Source organism: Leucopleurus acutus, assembly GCF_964270905.1.
Source record: "Leucopleurus acutus genome assembly, chromosome: 10".
NCBI lineage: Eukaryota > Metazoa > Chordata > Mammalia > Artiodactyla > Delphinidae > Leucopleurus > Leucopleurus acutus.
Window position 1 is genome coordinate 4,795,249 of NC_139153.1, and position 17,218 is coordinate 4,812,466.

The 17,218-nt window shown below is 41.1% G+C and overlaps 1 protein-coding gene across 4 annotated transcripts in view; it reads left to right on the forward strand.

The window, feature by feature from the left end:
* Positions 1-547: 547 nt before the first annotated feature.
* TMCC1 (transmembrane and coiled-coil domain family 1) overlaps positions 548-17,218 on the forward strand; it is a 220,758-nt gene continuing 204,087 nt past the window's right edge. For all 4 annotated transcript variants that reach the window (XM_082847639.1, XM_082847640.1, XM_082847642.1 and 1 more), the window contains exon 1: positions 548-618. The gene's annotated coding sequence lies outside the window, so the exon portion shown is untranslated. The remainder of the gene's footprint in view (positions 619-17,218) is intronic.

Genomic DNA, 17,218 nt, shown 5'->3' on the forward strand with positions numbered 1-17,218 from the left:
CGGACGTGAAATAGTAATAAGCCCCTGCCAGCAGCGGCCGAAAACCTGCTGGATCCGAGGAGGAAAGAAGGCCTTACGATTGAAGGTAAGCAGAACAGGTGAGGGACCCGGAGCGGCGGTCAGAAATCCGCTCACACCTGAGCTGCCGTGGCCCTTCGCTCTCAGAAATCGGGGCCAGGCCAGAGGAACTCGGTTCCCAGCGCTTTAGGCGGTGAAGAGCTAACCTGCAGCGAAACAGCCCAGGCCCCCGGGACCGCGTGGGTGGGCGGGACCACGTCTTTCGGGGCCGTGCCCCCCCTGCAGCGTGCGCGCGCCCGCCGCCGCCTCGCGCGTGCGCCGCCTGCCGGGGGCGGAGGTTGTGGGTGGTGGCGGCAGGCGCGCGCGCTCTCGTCTCCTCGCGCCGGTTCGCGCTCCCGTGCTGGGACTGAGGCGGCCGTGGCGACCGCGGCGGCTGCGGAGGCGGCGGCTGAGGCGGCTGAGGCGGCGCGGGGGGAGGGCCGGGAGGGGGGTGGTTGGGGGGGGATGGACCGGGCTCGGCGGCCGCAGCGGCAGGAGCCGGTGCTTGAGCGCGAGCGACGGCGCTGGCGGAGACGCCGGCTGCTCCTCCCCTCCCCGCCGGTGAGTGAGTGCCCCCGCCTCCGACGCTGGCGGCGGCCGCGGCCCCTCAACGGCCCCTGTGGCCCGGGAGGGGAGAGTTGTGAGGGGAGCGTGGCCGGGCGGCGGCGCCGACGCTGCCCGGGCCTCCTGCTCGCGGCCTGGCGCGGGTGGGACCCTTGGTCGCCACCGTTCGGGGCTGAAGCCCTGGGCCTAGGGCTCGACCCCCAGCATCCCTCCGGGCCTCTTTTCTGGCCCGTTCCGCTGTCATTTTGACCCTGGGGTTTCTCTTCCCTCCCCTTCGCCTCGTCCCCTTCCCAGCACCCCATCCAGGGCCGCGGGGAGGGAGGGACGTGTGAGGAGGTGGGCCGAGGCCCGAAGGACTGTCTGGAAGCTGGCTCTAGGGGGTCGGGGATCCTACGAGCCCTCGCTTGCCCTGGCGTCCCTAGAAGTTGGCCACTGGGGCTTAGCCGTTGCCACCTGAAAGCAGTTTTGCACCTTTTGTTTTGATTTTGAACTTGTCGTTTGAGGGGAGGAGGGAGCCGGCAGTTCTGGGAACGGGGGGAATTGGTGGTGCGCGGTGGCATGCGAGTCTGGGCTGGGTCCCAGGTGCCTTTTATTAACCCTTTTAGGAAGGGAAGAGGGGCTCAGTGAGTTGCACCTTCTCTAAAGGGCCAGAGATCCATTTATAGCTTGCAGACCCCAGCTTTTTCAGCTTAAGCAAAGGTATGTGTAGTGTTTGTCCAGGGGTTGGTTTGGTTCATCGCTAACATTGATGGTGAACATCCCCCAGGTGAATCTGCAGTAGTTTCTTGAAGCAGCCCACTTAAACTGTTGGCTGATTTCCCCTCTCTTTGGTGACACTTTACACATTAGTCTTGGTAGATCTTAGTCAGTGCTTTTGCAGGCTGCCTTTTCATCCTGACTTGTCATAGAGGAAAGGAAGATGAACACACACTTGTCTTAATCCAAAATGGTTGCTGTTAAGTCTGACATACTTATCAGAGGTACCTGTACCATAAGCATCTCTATGAAAGGTCTGAATTCCTAAATTAAAAAGCAGGTAGCTGCTTTAGAATAAAGCAAAACTTTGATTTGTTTATGCCGTCTGACCAGTATCTTACATTTGGAAGTTATTGACTAAACCAAATCCTTGTCTTTGAAGTACCTGTGTATAGAAATTGTTGCAAAGCCTGGAAGGAGAGAACCTTATGAAAATGTTAATGTGTTAATGACAAGATTCCTCCAGGAGGTAGATACATTTTTTTCTCCACTTGTATTGGAAGAGTGAGACTCGGATTATGAGTAGGTGGTAGTTTTACTAGTGTGTAACAAATGATGCTTATGGGTGGGATTTTAATGCAACAATACCTTGTCCTCTACCGACAGAGTTGACTTGTATTTTTTTTTGAAATCACACACCCACTCTCTGGCTAGTATAGAAAGATTATAATGCTGCTTCTGGTTTGTGGGCGGTAACCTTTTAATTTCTGAAGAGTTTTCAGCTGCTTACAGAATAGATTGATGATCAGCAGCATAGGAAGGATTCAGATATTAAAAATTCATTAGCATGTGATCTAGATCTATTAAAATTATGAGTACTTATTAAGCTTTGGCATGGTGTGGCTGCTGTGTACCAGGTATAGGAAATGAGATTCCTCAGAGTATTTGCATCTTATGATAAACAGAAGCACAGTCAGCTGACAGTGTTGTGACACCTTACAGTAGTTGAGAGAATCTTTTATGAGCACAAAAAACCTGTACAATTTAATGAAGAAACCCAATAACCTGGACTAATTGATGACCACCATTACTTTAAACTCTTTGCTCCCCTCTACTGGAATATTTCCCCTTTTCTTTTGCCTGTCATATATGTACAAAACCTATAATGGCTGAAGGCTTAAGTTTGAACTCCTCAGAGTGGTATTTATGGATCACTCATTAATTTATCAGTCAAGTATTTGTTGAGCCCTTATTTTGTTCCAGGATTTTTTTCTAGGTAAGTACTGAGCAACAGTGGGGGGCAGAGTCCCTGCCCTCATGGAGCTTTATTCTGTGTCTGTGAGAATGAGGATAGCAAATAAGCAAATAGAGATAATTTCAGGTAATGCTACAAATTAGTGATTAGCAAACTTTTTCTGTAAAAGACCAGAAACTAAATATTTTAGGCTTTATGGGCCATACAATTTCTGTTGAAGCTACTCAACTGTCTTGTTTTAGTGCAAAAGCAGCCACAGGCAGTACAGTACATGAACGAGTGTGTCTGTGTTCTCATTAAACTTTGGACGTTGAAATTTTAATTTCATACAATTTTCCCGTGTCACAAAACGTTTGAATTCTGCTTTTTGATTTTTTTTCAACCATTTAAAAATGTAAAAACCATTCTTAGCTCATAGGCCATACAAAAACATGGGGCAAGCTGGATTTGGCCTGTGGTCTGGCCCTTTAAAGAAAAAGTTTGCTGACTCCTAATGTGAACCATGAAGAAAATAAAACAAGCTGATGTGACAAGTGAGTGACTGGTGGGGGTGGTGGGGAGGCCTCAATGAGGAGAAGATGTTTGAGCTGTGGCCTAAGAGATGGAAGAGCTTTCCTGGCAGATGAAATAGCAAATACAGGCATCTGCTGATGGAAATGCTTCTGTGTTTCCCCAGCATTGGGCTTTTCCACATACCATGTCATTCTTGCCTTGGTGTCTTTCTTCATTTTGTTGTTCTCAGCTAGATTGCCCACCTGTCAGGTTTTAAAAGTCTCCCCATTATAGAATCTAAGATTTGGAAGAGATTTTAGCTTCTTACCCAATTGCTCTCTTCTCACATGTTCTCAGTGATTTTTCAGCCTCTGTTTGAACACCCTTGATGACAGAAAATTCATTACTTTGAGGTAGCCCGTGCCATTTTTAGATAGCTCTGATTGTTGTTAGAATGTTCTTCTTCATGTTGCAGTAGGAGTCAGCCTCTCTACCTCCTTTCCCTGATGCTGCCTTACAGTGCCCATGGAATAAGCCTGAGATGGGGCTGCACCTCATCCACAGGATTTGGCTCTAAAGTCAGTGCTTGAGACAAAAATTACATAAGATGAAAACTGTACTTGAAAATCCCTTAAATTGTTTAAAAAGCGTAGTGTGCATGTTTTGCATTTATAATTATTTAGTTCTTAAGCATTTTACAGACCGAGAGCCACTAAGCTTGACTGAAGGAAGGAGCAAGAGGGAGAAAATTATGTAGATGTGTAGGCCTTCAAAAAAATTTTGCCTTTTAAGAGCTATCAAATGCTTATCAGAGAGTGGGGGATGGTGGAGAATTTTAATGTGTTCCTGCTTTCTTGCAGGATTAATTTTACTGTATTTGTACATTGAGGCTGTTAATGTATAAATACAAAACATTAATAAATGTTTATCGATATGTTATGAATATTAAATGAGATAATATGTATGGAAGCACCTGCCACATGGTAAGTGGTCAATAAATGTTTGCAGGATTTGAATCTAAGTTTCTGCTTCATTGGGCTCACATGCACACTGTCCTCTGAAAGTTGTAGAGAAGAACTTGGCCACCTGCTTCCTGTCTTTCCAAATTGGCATTTCCTGTTGTGGCTCTGTAGAGCAGCTGTCACTCTCTTTGTCCTTGAGTGTTGGTCACATTTTACCAGAGGTCAGCTAGTAAGTTAAATGGGCATATGATGTAACTCTGTTAGTTCTGTTACATGACCGTTGAAGTATTTGAACACTGCTCTTATGCCTCTTATTTAAGTCTTCACTTTCAGGGCTAAATACTTTCATTTCTTTTAGTTTTTCCTTGCTTCTTCACCCTTCTGTTTCTTGTAAGTGTACCAATTTATCATCGTTCTTTTTTACTTTGGTACCCTGAAGTACATTTTAAGGTACAAACTTAAGTTTTACCTCCTTGATGAAGTTTTCCCTTACACTTGTAGACCTTCTCCATATTCCTAAATACTTTTATCTGTATTTCTCAATTTAATATTTTCTTACTTTTGTATTTTATACTTCTTTCATGAGCATGTATCTTACCTCACAATGAGACAACAAGCTTCTTGAGGGCCAAGACCATGTATAAATGTTTACAACTTTATAAAAATAAACTTTAAAAATAAATGTTTTAGGGGCTTCCCTGGTGGCGCAGTGGTTGAGAGTCCGCCTGCTGATGCAGGGGACACGGGTTCGTGCCCCGGTTCGGGAGGATCCCACATGCCGCAGAGCGGCTGGGCCCGTGAGCCATGGCCGCTGAGCCTGCGCGTCCGGAGCCTGTGCTTCCCAACGGGAGAGGCCACAACAGTGAGAGGCCCGCGTACCGCAAAAAAAATTAAAAAATAATAAATGTTTTATTTAGAGCAGTGTTAGATTTAGTGAATTATTGTAGAGATAGTACAGAGAGTTCCTGTCTATCCCACACCCGGTTTCCCACACCCAGTTATTAACATCTTACATTAGTGTGTTACATATGTCACAATTAATCAATATTGATGCATTGTTACTAAGTCTATACTTTATTCAGAGTTCCACAGTTTTTTCTTTAATGTCCTTTTTTGTGTTCCAGGATCCCATTCAGCATGCCACATTACATTTAATAGTCATGTCTCCTTAGCTTCTCTTGGTTGAGCCAATATATCAGACTTTCCTTGTTTTTAATGACCTTGGCAATTTTGAAGATAACTGATCAGGTATTTTTGTAGAATGTCTTTCAATTGGACATTTGTCTGATGTTTTTCTAATGGTTAGACTGATGTAATATGATTTTGGAAGGAAGACCACAGAGGTAAAGTGCCATTCTCATCACATTTCAAGAGTACATATGACTTATCAGTGTTACTGTTAACCTTCATCACTTAACTTGTGCTAGTGTTTGTTTTCTCCACTGTAAAGCTACCCTTTTGTGCCTCCCTTTCTATACTATACTCTGGAAGAAAGTCACTATGCATAGCCCACACTTGGTGAGTGATGAGTTATGCTCTACCTCCTTAAAGGTAGAGTATCTACATAAATATCATTGCTCAAATTGTCCAGCTTTGGCCACTGGGAGCCCTTTCATTTGGCTCCTGTATCCCTCCCCTTTGTGTGTGAATACTTCCTTTTTGGCAACATAAAATGCTTCAGGCTCATCTTTTATATGTCATTCCTCAGTCGTACAGTCATTTTTCTAAGGAGCTCTAGTTCCTTGTGTTGGAAAATGGTATTTGAAACCAAGATTTGGGTGCTAGATGTGCTGGTTGCTACCAGAGTGTTGTTGCTTCTAGGCAGTCTGAGTGACAGAGCAAGGAGATGGGTGTATATATTAAGCTGTGTATATACACATATCTATAAATATTTCTGTATGTAGCTAAGCTAAGCTAAGCTAAACATGAATTCATACTGATATTTCCAACGCTAATTCCTTACCACATGGATCATTGTAACCTCTTCCACTCCACTAATGAGAAACCTGGCTCCCACCCTCTGGCATCCATTTACTTAATTCTTCAGTTCCAGTATTCATGTGAAGTGGTTTGAGAATTGTTAATCTGTCCCCCTGTGGGAAAACACTTTATCAACTAGAGTACAGTGCTTATGGATAGTTCCTTTTGCCTTTAGACTGATAGACTCCACTTATTTCCAGCATTACTTAGGGGTCAGCACCTTATTCCTCCACCCCCAAATGAGGTTGTTTCATATGTGTAATAGATTTAGATTGTTTTATTGCATTCTGCATTCCATGCTGAGATCTCTTTATCTCTCAAATGATTGTTTCAAAATTTGCACACATTAAGGTTTATTCTTTGTGCTTTAAAGTTCTATGGGTTTTGACAAACTTTTAATATCTTATATTCAGCATTACAGTGTCATATAGAGTAGTTTCAGTGCTCTAAAAAACTTGTGCCTCACCTATTTAACTCCCCCCTCACCAGCCCCTGACAACCAGTGATCCGTGTACTGTCTTTATTCTTTTCTAGAATGTCAGTATATTAGATTTTTAAAAAGTGTTTTTGAAAGATTTTTATGAACACAGCATTTTGTTAAGTAGTGAGAGATACAGGTACTAGATAACTAACACTTAGAAAATACTTCTTTTTTCCTACTGAGGTAAAATTCACGTAACATAAAATTCATCATTTTCACCATTTAAAATGTGTGGTTCAGAGGCTTTTAGTACATTCACAATGTTGTGCAGCCACCACCACCACCACTGTCTAGATCCAGAATATTTTCATCATCCCAAAATGAAACCTCGTATCCGTTAAGCAGTTCCTTTCCTCATCCTCTGGCAATCGCTAGTCTGATTTTTGTCCCTATTGGTTTGTCTGTTCTGTACATTTCATTTAAATGAAATCATATAACATATGGCCTTTTGTTTCTGGCTTCTTTTACTTAATTTTTTAAAAATTCATTTATTTTTACTATTTATTTTTTGTTGGCTGCGTTGGGTCTTCGTTCCTGTGCACGGGCTCCTCATGGCGGTGGCTTCTCTTGCTGTAGAGCGCAGGCTCAGTAGTTGTGGTGCACGGGCTTAGTTGCACTGCGGCATGCGGGATCTTCCCGGACAGGGGATCAAACCCATGTCTCCTGCATTGGCAGGCAGATTCTTAACCACTGCGCCAACAGGGAAGCCCTCTTTTACTTAATGTTTTTAAGGTTCATCTATGTTGTAGCATGTTTCAGTACTTAATGTCTTTCTTATGGCTGAATAATAATTCATTGTATGGATAGATCACATTTTGTTGAATCATTCATCAGTGATGGACATTTGCATTGTTTTCACCTTTTGGCAATTATGAATAATGCTGTTATGAACATTCGTGTATAAGTTTTTGTTTGAACATACGTTTTAAATTCTCTTGGGTTTATAACTAATAATATTTCTTTTGATAAATTTTATTTTTATATTAAGAGGACAGTTACCTGATGGCTTACTTGGAGTAAAGCGCTGAAAGAATGCTACTTTCTCTTGGCATGATATTCATTATGAAATCACATAATTTTCCTTTTGTCTTTACAGAGTAAAGAATGTTGGTCCAGTTAGGGTAACAGCAGTAGCTTTCCCCTAGAATTCTGTTAGAGGAATATCCTGAATTATACTGTGTACCATTTAGTCTTTCTGAGAGTGAGATTCACTCACTGTGAAGTTGGATTATAAGATCTGCCTGTGGTCTCAAGGAATCTGAGTGTATGAATTGTGTTTAACATTTTGTATTCAGAGGGATAGTAGGCAAGATTCCCATTCTGTAGTCTGTTTGGCATCAGTGATTTTACAGAGGTTTTATTCTTACTAACCACATTCCCTCTGAGGTTTGGACTATAATAGAGTGGCATTAAATATTAGTGTTTTCTTTTTCCTATTTCAGCACCCAACCCTGAAGCTTTGTTTTGCTGTTACTGCTTTGACACCTTTGCTTTGATAAATTCATTTTCCTCAAGAAGACTTGGCAAATGTTTTCTTCTTTTGCCAATTTGGGGTAACCTGACCAATTTATTAAAAGCTAATATTGTTTTTCAGACTTCTTGAAAGCAAGGAACATTCTTTGCTGTCTTTGTAGCTTCTAAGTGACTCTGGGGTTCCCTGGAGATGATGGAAAATAGATAAATTATATATTAACTGCCATCATACTTTATTCCAGGGAACTGTCTGTAGGCAGGCCCTTTAAAAGGGTTTGTGTAATAGAACACTGGACTGGAACCAAGAATATTTTAATTTCACTTCTCTAAAAGACTCACTATTACTGGACAAATAACTTGTACCTTGGGGTTTCTTTTTATAAAAAAGATAATATTGACTCTGTAATTTACAGAAATGTGTGATGGGAAATGAGTTCGGTTAATCAAGGTACTTTATTTTGGAAGACAGGCATTTTGGAAGTTAACGTGTATTATGATATGTGTATCTTGTTAGTGTTAACCCTAACCCTTTATTTTAATAATGTAGGTGAATCTGCTATCTCATTGTAATTAAAGCCTTTGTCAAGTACTGTATGTGTATTCTATTTACCATTTCCAGTGCTCTTCATTTTTCTTTGTAGTTATAGATTTCTACCTGGTACATTTTCCTTCTGAAAGACGGACTTCTTTTAACATTTCTTGCGGTGCAGATTTGCTGGCAATGAATCCTTTCATGGATTTTTGTATGTCTGAAGAAGTCTTTAATTTGCCTTGATTTATAGAGGCTGTTTTCGCTGGATATAGAATTCTTGGCTGGCAGTCTTTTTGTTTGTTTGTTTTTTGTTTCAGTACTTTAGAGATGTTGCTTCACTGTCTTCTGGCCTGCATTCTTTCCAATAAGAAGTTGGCTGTCATTCTTGTCTTTATCCCTGTGTACATAATGTGTGATTGTTTTCTTCTGGCTACCTTTCATTTTTCTTTCAATTTTTAAAAATTCTGGTATAACATAAAATTACCATAACATAAAATTTACCATGTTAATCATCTTAAGTACTGTTCAGTGGTATTAAGTACATTTATATCATTTTGTGAACATTACAGCCATCTATCTCCAGAACGCTTTTCATCTTGCAGAACTGAAATGCTATACCTATTAAACAATAACTCCCCATTCCCCCCTCCCTCCAGCCCCTGGCAACTGCCAATCTACTTTCTGTCTTTATGATTTTGAGTACTCTTAGTACTTCATATAAGTGGAATCATATAGTATTTGTCCTTTTGTGACTGGCTTGTTTCATTTAGCATAATGTTGTCAAAGTTCATGCATGTTGTAGCATATGTTGGAATTTCCTTCCTTTTTTAAGACCAAATAATATTCCATTGTAGGTATACACCACATTTAGCTTATCCATTCATCTGTTGTTTTCACTTGGGTTGTTTTGTTTGTTTGTTTTGTTTTCACTTGGGTTGTTCTTTGTTTTGTTTTCACTTGGCTTGTTTTTATGTTTTAGCTATTGTGCTTCATGCTGCTGTGAACAGAGATGTACAGATACCTATTTCAGATCTTGCTTTTAATTCTCTTGAGTTTATACCCAGAAGTGGAATTGCTGGATTATATGGTAATGCTGTGTTTAAATTTTGAAGAATTGCCATACTGTTTTCCATAGCGGCTGTGGAAAGGTGGAATGTTTTACGTTCCCACCAACAGTGCATAAGGGTCCCAGTTTCTCCACATTCTTGCCAACATTGTTATTTTCTCTTTTTGTTTGTTTGTTTGGTTTGTTTTGGGATAGTAGCCATCCTAATGAGTATGAGGTGGTATCTCATTGTGGTTTTGATTTGTGTTTTCTTTTTTTTTTTTTGGCGGTATGCAGGCCTCTCACCGTTGTGGCCTCTCCCGTTGCGGAGCACAGGCTCTGGACGCGCAGGCCCAGCGGCCATGGCTCACGGGCCTAGCCGCTCCATGGCATGTGGGACCTTCCCAGACCTGGGCACGAACCCATGTCCCCTGCATCGGCAGGCGGACTTTCAACCACTGCGCCACCAGGGAAGCCCTGATTTGTGTTTTCTTGATAAGTTATGTTGAGCATCATTCATGTGCTAATTGGCCATTCATATATTTTTGGATAAATGTCTTTTTCAAGTCCTTTGCCCATTTTGAATTGGATTTTTTTTTATGATCATTGATTTGTAGGCGTTCTTTCTATATTCTGGATATTAATTACTTACTAGATATATGATTTTCAAATGTTTTCTCCCATTTTGTATTCCTCTACCTGCTTTTAAGATTTTTTCCCCTGTATCTCTGATTTTAAGCATTTTGACTTTGGTTATTCCTTGTTGGAATTTTCATTTTCTTCATGTTTCTTGTGCTTGGTGTTTATTGAGCTTCTTGGCTCTGTGGGTATATGGTCTTCATCAAATTTGGCAAATTTTTGTATATTATTTTTTCAAACTTCCTCCACTCCCATACACACCCAAGATTCTAATTATACATATATTATTAGGTTCCTTGAGTTTGTCCCATAGGTCACTGATACTCTGCTCTTTTTCTTCTTCTTGTATTCCAGGTTTCATTTTGGATAGTTGCTGTTGTTATGTCTTTACATTCACTAATCCTTTCTAATGCATTGTCCCTATCATCTGTTAATGCCATTCAATGTACAGTTGACCCTTGAGCAGTGCAGGAGTTAATCCACATATAATTTATAGTTGGCCCTCTGTATCTAAGGTTCCTGTGCATCCTCGGATTTGACCAGCCGTGAACTGCGTAGTACTGTAATATTTACCATCAAAAAATATCCATGTATGAGTGGACCTGTACAGTTGAAATCCATGTTGGTCAAGGGTCAATTGTATTTCATTTCTGCCTTCTATATAGTCTATAATTTGTAGTGTGATAGAAATGTGGTGATATGGCAGGTATTAGGAAACACTACCTTAATTTGCCGCCAAAATATAACAAATTCTGTAAGATACCTAACAGGGGTACACAAAATCACCCTATGTGTTAAATTAACTTTGATGTCCCTCAGTTTCCACATTAACTTTGCTTTTCTGTGAGACCTAAATATGTATTTTTTGCATGATTATTCTGTATTTTTTGCTGACATAGACATCTGCATTGGTAGTTCTACAGTATTTGTTTTATAAGGCACTAGAGTGCTTTGGTGTTTTTGGCAATATTATTTGCCTATGTTTGGTTGTATGATATGACCATCATCTTGCAATAAAAAACATGAAATAGATTTCTATATTTTCTTTATTGCTTATTTATTATTAATCAGAGAGCTGGATTGCTGCTGTCATTGATAACCCCAGTCTGACTGGGCTAGGTCACTTGTGTTACCTCCATGTGATCTTCTGATGTTCACTATATCAACCTGAAAAATGTTGCAGAGTAACAACTGGTAATTGTTTGCTAGCCAGACGTTTGCATTCAGTAGTATTTTTTTCTCTTCTAGCTCCTCTGTTCCAACAGGTATTACTCTCTTGAGAGTAATAGACTCTTAAGACTCTCTTCTAGCTCCTCTGTTCCAGCAGGTATTACTCTCTTTACTCGACAGCACTTTATTAAGATGCTGACAGTTGGTGAACAGCTGCTCTTGAGCATAAGATTTAGAAGACAGTCTCCATCTTCCCAGATTAAATTTCTTTTTATATGGATCTTCTACTTCTCTGTCTTTTTATTTATTTATTTTTTGTGGTACATGGGCCTGTCACTGTTGTGGCCTCTCCCGTTAAGGAGCACAGGCTCCGGACGCACAGGCTCACAGGCCTAGCCGCTCCGCGGCATGTGGGATCTTCCCGGACCAGGGCATGAATCCGTGTCCCCTGCATCGGCAGGCGGACTCTCAACCACTGCGCCACCAGGGAAGCCCTTCTCTGTCTCTTTTAAAAATAAATTTTTGGGAAACATTGGATTACAACTGTTGATCCTCATCTATGCAAAGAAAAGAAAGCCATTGTGCTGGGATTTTGAGGAGGTATGTCTTTTTTCTTCTGTTGCAAAATTGCATCACTTAGGCACTCAGCAGTATGACATCATATTATAACGCTGACTCTTTCCTCAGTAGAACTCAGTTCTCATTTATTCCATCTTACTTTCTCCTATTCTTCCTTTTTTCTAGCAGTCATCATAGCTCAGTAATAACTTTATTTTTGGTTGGCTGCGCCGCGAGGCATGCGGGATCTTATTTCCTTGGGATTGAACCTTTGCCCCCTGCAGTGGAAGTACAGAGTCTTACACACTGGACCACCAGGGAAGTCCCAGGAATAACTTTCTTGATGTGCAATATAACAAGCTCATTTCTTTTTTTTTTTTGCGGTACGCGGGCCTCTCACTGTTGTGACCTCTCCCGTTGCGGAGCACAGGCTCCGGATGCGCAGGCTCAGCGGCCATGGCTCACGGGCCCAGCCGCTCCGCGGCACGTGGGATCTTCCTGAACTGGGGTACGAACCCGTGTCCCCTGCATCAGCAGGCGGACTCTCAACCACTGCGCCACCAGGGAAGCCCCTCATTTCTTATATTCTTGGTGAATGTCATTGGACTCTGGGTTAACCTTATAAAGTAACAGGAAGAAGCAGTCCGAATCCTTATTCCTCAACTTGAGGTTGTGACTTTGATGAGTTTGTTTGCTCCCATTCTGCATAGGCACTGGGTGGTTTGGGAAAGCTCACTGTCTTCAGCATAATATATGGCTATATGATTTTATAGTCTCGTTCAGTATCATTTGCTAGAGGAGGTGTGATATTGTAGAGTTTTGAACTAAATATTGAGAGACTTCAGTCCCAGTTTTGACATTATTATGGCCATACTTTGAGAGTTAAAGAGTGTTTGTTTTCTCATCTCTAAAATGTGTTATCGGTGCTTGCTTTACTCAAACCTTATTGGATTGTTGAGGATCAGATGAAAAAATTTGGAAGACTGTTTTATCAATATAAAGGATTGTTATTGCATTGAGAGAGCTGTAGGCATATCTGTTTTATTTTCACTCAAAGACTCAGTTTTTATTTCTGCAAACTTTTTGATGGTACAGCCCAGTCATGAATCAGATTTTTTTTAAATTTCTTTTTTTTTTTACATCTTTATTGGAGTATAATTGCTTTACAATGGTGTGTTAGTTTCTTCTTTATAACAAAGTGAATCAGTTATACATATGTTCCCATATCTCTTCCCTCTTGCGTCTCCCTCCCTCCCACCCTCCCGATCCCACCCCTCTAGGTGGTCACAAAGCACCGAGCTGATCTCCCTATGCTATGTGGCTGCTTCCCACTAGCTATCTACCTTACGTTTGGTAGTGTATATATGTCCATGCCACTCTCTCGCTTTGTCACAGCTTACCCTTCCCCCTCCCCATATCCTCAAGTCCATTCTCTAGTAGGTCTGTGTCTTTATTCCTGTTTTACCCCTAGGTTCTTCATGACATATTTTTTTCCCTAAATTCCATATATATGTGTTAGCATACGGTATTTGTCTTTCTCTTTCTGACTTACTTCACTCTGTATAACAGACTCTAGGTCCATCCACCTCATTACAAATAGCTCAATTTCATTTGTTTTTATGGCTGAGTAATATTCCATGTATATATGTGCCACAACTTCTTTATCCATTCATCCGATAATGGACACTTAGGTTGTATGAATCAGATTTTTAAATCTCCATATTTAGTCATGGTTGGACATTAGTGTTTATAGTGCCTAATTATATAGTAGGTGCTCATTATATTATAAAAAGTGGATCTGTGTAATGTAATGCTGAGAAAATGTTGGTTTGTATGGTAAGGAACCCTTTTATAAGATCTTTTGGGTAGTGTTTTGAAGAGAGACCTCATTTGTTTATTTTATGTCTTAAAAATATTTATTGAGTGCTTACTGTGTTCTAGGCACTGGGGAGGAAAACTGACAAAAATCTCTGCCTTTATAGAGCTTATTTTATATGTTATATGGGGAGATAGAATAAACAAATAAGTAAAAATGTAGTTTTTTTAACCTATGATGACAAGTTCTGATGAGAAAAGTAAAAGTGGGAAAGAGGAATAGGGCTTATTGAGGGGAGGGATTTAGTGGTCACAGACAACCTTACAGAGAAGGTCACATTTGAGTCAAGTCTTGAAAGAGGTGAGAGAGAAATGCAGAAATATGAGAAGAGCATTCCAGGCATAGCAAATGGCAAGTGTAAAGGTCCTGAGACACAAGCTTGCATGAGGAATGGCAAGGGTTGGGGAGGGTAGGTTCTTATGGTGCCTTATGGAAGTGCTTTTCAAACTTTAATGTGCACATAAATTACCTAGGGTGTTCTTGTTAAACTTCAGATTCTGATTTTTTAGGTCTGAGGTGGGGCCCATTTCTAAGCTTCCAGTTGTTGCTGGTCCTGTTGGTCCTTCTAGGACTTTAGCTTTTTTTTTTTAATAACTTTATTTATTTATTTATTTATGACTGCGTTGGGTCTTCATTGCTGCGCACAGGCTTTCTCTAGTTGCGGCGAGTGGGGGCTGCTTTTCTTTGCAGTGCATGGGCTTCTCATTGCAGTGGCTTCTCTTGTTGCAGAGCACAGGCTCTAGGCGCGCGGGCTTCAGTAATTGTGGCTTGCAGACTCTAGAGCGCAGGCTCAGTAGTTGTGGCACACGGGCTTAGTTGCTCCACGGCATGTGGGATCTTCCCGGAACAGGGGTCAAACCTGTGTCCCCTGCATTGGCAGGTGGATTCTTAACGACTGCACCACCAGGGGAGCCCAAGACTTTAGCTTTATGTTGAGTGAAGTAAGCCTTTGGAGGATTTTGGGCGGTGGTATGACATGATCTGACTTCCATTTTGACATTGTCACTACTCTGGCCCTTTTTTTTTTTTAAGTAAAGTGTATTTTTTCTTTAAATTTTATTTATTCATTTTTGGCTGTGTTAGGTCTTCGTTGCCATGCGCGGGCTTTCTCTAGTTGGCGGCGAGTGGGGGCTGCTCTTTGTTGCAGTGCACGGGCTTCTCATTGCAGTGGCTTCTTTCGTTGTGGAGCACAGGCTCTAGGTGCGCGGGCTCAGTAGTTGTGGTGCATAGGCTTAGTTGCTCCGCGGCACGTGGGATCTTCCCGGACCAGGGATCGAACCCGTGTTCCCTGCATTAGCAGGCAGATTCTGAAACACTGTGCCACCAGGGAAGCCCCTGACCCACTTTTTAAATTCTTTTTTTTCTTGCATAATGTAAGTCTAAAAGCAATTTTTATTTTTTTATTTCAAACATTTTTTGAATAGAAATACTCAAATGTTGCAACAATTTAGGAATGAAAAAAAATGTCCCTTTAATCTCTGATGGCCAATCCCCAGTTCTTCTCCTTAGAAGCGACCATTTGTTTTTTTACCAGTTTTTTGTATATCCTTCCAGAGATATTTTACATGCATGTTTGTATATGTATTTATTTATATCTCACCTTTTAAAAATTCACATGGAGCCCTACTATTCCAACAGTTCCATTTTTGTGTGCAGAGCTTTTTTCTCATAAAATATATCACTACTTAAAAACTTGTCATTTTTTTAACAGCTGCATAGTGTTCCATGTCATGTATTTACTATAATTTTATTTCTTTCGGTTTCCCATGTGCCCAACATTAAGACAACCAGGACTAGTCTGAGACCACTAGCAAGTCTTGGCCCCAAATCTGCTACTTCATTTCCACAAGTATTTAAGCTCCATTAGTTTCCATGGATAGACATGAAGTGTATCATTTAGGATACATTCAGTTGTAAAAGTAACGGAATATCTAACACTGACTTAAACAGTAAAAAGTTTAAATTGTCTGATATAAACAGAAGTAAGGAGATAGGTGGCTCAGGGCTAGTTCAATAGTTTGGTAATACTTAGGACCCACATTTTTCCAGTCATTAACTCAGTTAATCCTCAGTAGGTTGGCTTTTCCATTTTCCCGTGTAGCCTCATGGTTGTTGGATGGCCACCTCAGCTCTAAGCAGTACAACTAGCTGCAGTTAAAGAAAGGGAATGGAGGACAAAATATTTTTCTCCTGGGAAGACTGTCATTTTATTTTATTTATTAATTTTTTATACTTATTTATTTATTTTTGGCTGTGTTGGGTCTTTGTTGCTGCACTCAGGCTTTCTCTAGGTGCGGCAAGAAGGGGCTACTCTTTGTTGTGGTGTGCAGGCTTCTCATTGCAGTGGCATCTCTTGTTGCAGAGCATGGGCTCTAGGTGTGCGGGCTTCAGTAGTTGCAGCACGCAGCCTCAGTAGTTGTGGGTCGCGGGCTCTAGAGCGCAGGCTCAGTAGTTGTGGTGCACGGGCTTAGTTGCTCTGCGGCATGTGGGATCCTCCCGGACCAGGGCTCGAACCCGTGTCCCCTGCGTTGGCAGGCGGATTCTTAACCACTGCACCACCAGGGGAGTCCAAGACTGTCATTTTAAATGGGAAGGAAATAATTCCCAGAAGTCTCTTAAACAGTGTTTCATGAATTTTAGTGTGTGTAAGACTTACCTAGGGAGCTTGTTAAAATATGAATTCCTGGGATCCACTGACAGAGATTCTGAAATCTATAGGTTTAGAGTGGGGCCTGAGAATTTGTATTTCTAATGAGGTCCCATGTGATGCTGATGCTGTGGATCAGCAAACCATAGTTTGAGTAGCACTGCTGTGTACGCCATCTTCTTACATTTCAGTGAGGGTCATGTTGCTGCCCCTGACCTCCAGCGTGTTTTGGAAAGTGATTATCTGGCAAAGAGAATGTGATAGCCATAGTTGGCTTCAGCCAATTAGGAGTCATCTTTTGGGGTTGGGCAAATAACCACCCTGAACAAAATTTGAGTTCTGATTAAGGAGGTAGAAGGGAAAAATGGATGTTGGGTGGACCACTAACAGTGTCTAGCACTTTTTCTATTACAAATAATGCTGTGCTGAATATCCATGTTCCATAGAAAAGATAGGTGTAATTAAATTTTTAATAGATATTTTCACATTGTACTCTAAAGAGTTGGAATCAGTTTACATTCCCATCAGCAATCTATAAGAGTGCTTTTTTCCCCACACTGCTTACAAATTAGATGTGTTATCAATATCAGACATTTTGATCTTACCACTCAGGTAAAAAATGGTATCACATTATATTGATAGATTTAATTTACATTGCCCTTTTTGAGGTGAGAGGTTGAAGATCTTTTCATCTATATAATAATCATTTGTATTTCCTTTTCTGTGAACTGGCTGTTCATGTTAGACTTCGGTTCTTTTTTCTTTTTTAAAAAATATTTATTTATTTATTT